The sequence below is a fragment of the Rattus norvegicus genome, chromosome 6 (genome assembly GCF_036323735.1).
Source record: "Rattus norvegicus strain BN/NHsdMcwi chromosome 6, GRCr8, whole genome shotgun sequence".
NCBI classification, from domain to species: Eukaryota; Metazoa; Chordata; class Mammalia; order Rodentia; family Muridae; genus Rattus; species Rattus norvegicus.
The window spans coordinates 143,262,184-143,267,996 of NC_086024.1; the positions used below are offsets into that span (position 1 = coordinate 143,262,184).

At 45.6% G+C, this 5,813-nt stretch overlaps 1 long non-coding RNA gene across 1 annotated transcript; it reads left to right on the plus strand.

Moving 5' to 3' along the window:
• The first annotated feature begins 590 nt into the window (after positions 1-590).
• Positions 591-4,366, plus strand: LOC134479489 (uncharacterized). The gene is made up of 2 exons (XR_010052867.1): positions 591-1,645; positions 3,450-4,366. It is a non-coding gene; the product is annotated as an uncharacterized LOC134479489 (long non-coding RNA).
• The last annotated feature ends 1,447 nt before the right edge of the window (positions 4,367-5,813 follow it).

A 5,813-nucleotide genomic window follows, 5' to 3' on the forward strand; every position in this document is an offset into this window, starting at 1 on the left:
AACACTCAGGCCTCAGTGGGATGTCTCTGTCAAATCCCTCCCTCAGGGCTCATGGAACCCTCCGAGGGAGAGAAGATAGAAAGGCTGTACCAGAGGGGATGGAGGACACCAAGAAAACAGGGTGCTTTAAATAAATAAAGCTCTATGATCCCACAGAGACTGAGGCAGCACGCAGACGGTCTTCATGGTTCTGTCCCAGGTCCCCAGTGTAGCCAGGTCCTACGGCTTGCAGTTTAGTGCTTGCATGAGATTCCTGAGTGTGCAAACAAATGGGCCTCTGGTTCTTACAGCTCCTCTAGGGCTCTTACCCTTTTGTTGGTCTTCCTGTCCAGTATCGAGGTGATTGTTTTTGCTTTACCTTATTATATTTTATTTTGTTGTATTTAAAAGTGAGTGAGTGAGTGAATGGATGAAAAAAAACCTGGCTAGTATAATAAAGGTTTAACAACGGAACCACCATTTATGTCTGGAAGAGATAAACGATCAGTTTTCTCCAATGGAGTGACACTGGGTATCTCACCACCAGTACAGGTCTTGTGTTGTAATTATATAAAAATAAAAACGGTAACGTTTGGTCTCTTACCCTGCTAGGTCCTACACCTCAGTGCCCCAGATATCTGCTAGATATCTTGGCGGAAACACAGCCCAGCCACACACTTTCTTACACTCAAACTCTCACATAAAAGAACACACAACTCAATAATCTTAGATCCAATTGGTAAGATATAATTGCCCACTTAAACATACAAAGCCCAGTACCATCTATCCCTTGCACCTTCTATTTGCCAGGTCTCCAGCTTCTCCTTCTCCCACAACGACTCCTCGCTTCTCCCCTCTTTCCATCTTTTCTTTACTCACTCTCCCAACTATATCAACTCTTCCATGCTTTAGTTTCTCCTTCTCCTACAACGACTCCTAGCTTCTCCCCTCTCTCCATCTCCTGTCTCCTCTAACTCTTCTCAGTTCCCCATCGTGTCTCTAAACTGTTCCTTTCCCTCCTATCTTCATTTCTCCTCTCTCACTCTCTCCCAACTGTTCAATCCTTTTTCCCCTTGCTCAGGTTCTACTGGCTCAACTGTCACCAACTGTCTTCTCTCACCCTATTCTCTGAATCTAATCCCCCTCTCGCTCCTGACTCCTCCCTCTGCCCAAATCTAGCGCTCTTGCCTAGAGAACTCCAAGGCAAACCACAACAATGAGTAGCTGAACAACACACAACAGACTCCATAGTTCTTTTGTGTGCTTTTATTACAGTTTGGTGCTTTGTTTTTTTTTTTTCTGTTTCTATGGGGGTTTTATTTTACTTTTTTGGTTTTGGGGGTAGGTGTTGTTGTATTGGGTTTTCGCTTCTTTTTTGAGGAAAAAAATAATAAAGTTGCGGGGGAAAAGAACCTGGAAAGACTTCGGGGAGGGGACTAATAGTATCAAAATGTGTTTAAATTTAAATTTTGTTTTAAACAATAAAAGAATATAACAAAAATTAAACATCCACTTGTCATATTTTCACCATGTCTTTTGCTCCTCTGTTATATTTTCCCTCTAGAGACTTCCACCCAGGTGTTCATAAATAGTCCCTGGTCTTATGAGGATATCTCCAAGATTAAATCTGAATTTTGCTCGTGATTCCAGAATTATCAAGACAATGGTAAGATCAATTCTCTATGGAATCGCCTCACTGGGGTATGTTCAGAGGGACCCAGCTCAGCACATCTGCTTCTGAGGAACGGTCAGCACTGGCAACACTAGGTGTGCTTTTCTGAAAGCCCTGTGGTTCCCAGCACTAAACATAGACAATCCACTCAGGGAGGAGCCTGTAAGCAAAAACTCCATGAGCTAAGGACAAGTAATGGGTTTGTTTGTCTTTCCACTTACTTACATGGGTGTAGGGAAGTCTGAGAGGCACACCTAGTTTGTTATGCCCAGCAGTTGTGTCCTGGCTAGTTTTATGTTAACCTCACACAGGCTAGAGTTATCTGAAGGGAGGAAACCTCAGTTAAGAAAACGCCTCCATACGATCCTACTGTAAGAAATGTCCTTACTTAGTTATTCATGGGGGAGGGTCCACACCATTGTTGATGCTATCTATCCCTTTACTGGTGGTCCTGGGTTCTACTTGAGAGCAGTCAGGGCAAGCCAGGGAGAGTAATCCAGTAAGCAGCACCCCTCCTTGGCCTGTGCATCAGCTCCTGCCTCCAGGTTCCTGCCCTCACTGCCTTTAATGAGTTAATGCACAGAACTGTGAGTGAAATAAAGCTTTTCCTCCCCAGCTTGCTTTTGGTCATGGTGTTTCATCACAGCAATAGTAACCCTACCTAAGACAAGTGGCTAAGGGACCCATGAGTCAACATCTGTTTTCTTTATAATGGAGGAGGAAATGGCTACTTCTTAACAGTAGTGTAAGGATAGAGCAGGAGCCTCCGTGGGCTTCCACACATCACTGGAAAGCAGTCATTGCTGTTCTGAGGCCAGGAGAAATGTCAGAGATGCCTCATGCCCTAGTTGCTTTCTTCTGTATGCACTGTTCTCTGTCTTTTGTGGTGAGCTGGCTTCAGGGCTTTTGCATGCTCCTGGGCTTGCTCTGTCCTCAACTGTGCACTCATGGGAGACAGGGGAGCTATGATGTCACGTCCCACAAACCGGACATGTGCTGGTGGCCTCCCTGCACAATTCCTCACCACTTACGCTGACCGCAAGAATGAATCCAATGAAGGGAATTAGCCTGCCGTTCTTGGCCAGATGTATTCCGAAAGCGTTTTCAGGAATTTTGTTTGTGAATTCTCACAAGAAAACCAGAGGAGGTAGTAGCCCCTCCCACTTAGCTCCTACACAGTTGGAGAGTTGGGTGTATTTAAAAACCCAAGCACTTGAACTATCTAGTGTGTGAAGTTTAGATGCAGACAAGAGCAGAACTTACCACACACCAGAAACAGACCCGTGGATGGCATGAGATAAGCTACAGTTCAGGCAGCACTCTCAAGCCAGCAGGGGGCGATAAACAGAAGAGAATTCCAACCAAGAATCCACAGACTATCAGAAACAACCACACTCCCGACTGAGTCAACTGAGACCCAAGACTCCAGATAGGACAACATGGAGTAGCATGGGGCCAAAGAGTCTGGTACAGCAGTCTCTTGCTGCTTCTCAGTCCCAGTTCTGAGGTTCGGACACTTCTGGAATCAAGGTACAGAGGTGTGGTATTCACTAACAGGCTTGGGTAGGCCTTCTGCTGAGCTAAGCTTTAGTCCTCTACATCTGACCCATCACACAGTAAAGCATTGTTATTGAACAGTCTGGAAGCATCTTCAGTCTGAAGCACTAAAATTTATGCAAGTGACTGGCTGTGTAGGGCACATAGTACAACTACAGGAAGTAGACGGTTCTCAACGAATCTCACAAAAAAAAGTCACAGGGTTTTTTTTTTTTTTTGTTTGTTTGTTTGTTTGTTTTAGGATGAAAGGGATATATGGCATGTTACGATGAGGGAGCATCTCTTTTCCACTGAATGAGCGAGAGCTAATGGCTACCCAAGGGGCTTCACTCCCCAGGAACCACGGAAACATTTGAGGAGCTACACCAAAGGCTCCTGGTGCTGCTGACGCTTGCTCGGCCACTCTGTACGAATTCCAGAAGGCACTGAGACAGAAGAAGAATGTTCCCTGGGAACAAGAATTCAGAATCCCTCCAAGGACAGGCCTAGATCTTTCTGGGAGGAATGTTGAGATCTAGTCTTGGGGTGGCTGTGGATATTAGGTTTGGGAAAACAGAGGACAAAATGAAACCTTCGCTCTGACAGCACAGGACAAGGTGCTGATGGAAGATGTACGACTCCTGTGAAAGTCTCATTTGACCCCCAAAGGGGTTGAGACCCACAGGTTGAGAACAGACACTGTAGCTGTTGGGGTTTAAATCTCAGCCTGCGTCCAGACAGAACACACCAAGACAACATGGTTCCTCGTGGAGAGGTTTAATGAGAGAAGAAGAATGGAAGAGGGGAGAAGTAAACGCCAGCCATGAGCACGTGGGGGGGGGGTGGATAGGGAGAGAAGGGACAAAGGGGAAGAGCAGGGAATAGAGGAGAACAAAGGACAAGAGAGGAATAAGAAAGAGCAAGGAGGGCAAGCAGCCCCCTGTATAACCAGGCACACCTGGTTGTTGCTCGGCAACCATGGGAGCGTCCCTGGCTGTTGCTGGGTAGCCGTGGAGGTGGAGCTCAGACAGAATACCAACAGTAGCCATTTCTAGTTTTCTTGTTTTGTTTAGGGATTACCTGGAAGACCTTGTTAATCTTCAATAAATGAAAGTTCTACATTCCCGATATATGAGATTAAAACCACCAATAAAGCTGCGTGTGTCCAGTGTTTATCTCAGAATGGAGTACATGTTAATACTTCTTGAAATGGTGGGAACGCACACTTGTATGTGGAATCTCACCAATCAAGAGCCACTGACATAGAATCGTTTAGGAATCCCACGGCACGGGCCAAATTTGACAAGCTAAGTATGAATGCGGTCTATTCCAATTTTACTGGAACATTCTCAAGCAGCTTTGACCACAATGCTCACCATGCCTGCTGAAGCCTCCAAGTCCCCTAGGCAACACCAGAGCTAGGACCTACCAAGCATGTTTATTTCCAAGTCTGACCTTCAACCTCCAGAGAGCCAGCCCTCTGCTTGCGGCGTCTCAGGGGATAGTGTTTAGACTGCAATCACCACAGACTTCATAGGTCATCAGCTCCAGCGGGAACTGGGCAGGGTATGGGAGACCTGTGGGGAACTCAGGGCCGTGTCCCATGGAAACTATTCAAACGTTTATAAAACACTGCAAAGGTCAAACAAAATACTTCTGTAGGCAGGTCCTCTGATTTATGCTGGAGTTCGCTTACCCACCCACGCCAAAAGGCCAGGACAATTTCTTACCCGTCTTTGGTTCCCCAACCTTCAGCTCAGTACCTACTCATAGCACATTCAAGAAAAAGTGTTTAGCAGACAGGGCCGAGGAGGAAATGGAGTATTATCCCTCAGCTGAGAATACAAGGCTTATTCCTCAGGTACTCAGTGAACGGCTTTCTATGGCAGGGCCTATTAACCCAACTGGACGTGGGGCACTGGTCAGGCTGGACAGTGAAGCTGGGACAGGGTAAGTAGATCCACATGAATGCATTTCTTCTGGAGAGCCACTCAAAGGTCCACTGCTTCAAGAGAAACTGGGTATCTGGGACTTGGTCTGGGCAGATGCGCCAGGGAGTTTAAGGAAACATGTTTCATTGGGTCCTAAGCAATGAGGTCCCTGCTATTATGCAATGATCTCTTTCCTATGAAGATTTAAAGAGAGACAGTCTAAAACCACCTTTTCAAAAGTGTACACTCTAAACAAGACCCCAGAGAGTAACTAATTCTCTGTTCTCATCCTGTCTTCAAAGATCACCCTCTGCCCCAAATTCAGCCAATCCATCATGAACTGTCTCTTTAGAATGAAGACTTTGGCATCTTGCAGCTCAGAACACCCAGTGAGTGTCCTGTGAGGAAAGAGGTGGCTTTCAGAAAACATGATTCAGGCATGGGTGGAGCCCATGTAAGAAAGAGGAGCAGTGTCACCAAGAAGGCCAGATGTCTTAACAAAAGCAGACTGAACAACTTCCATCAATAGGTTTACTACACGGATCTGCTACGCTCGTTTTATTTTTATAGATGCATACATATTTCTACATCTAAAAGATACTAAAATGCACTAATACGAAACATTTATCCTTGGGTGCCAATGCTGTTCTTTTCTCTCACTTTTAAGTTCTCTATATTATTGGCAGAATAAGAAA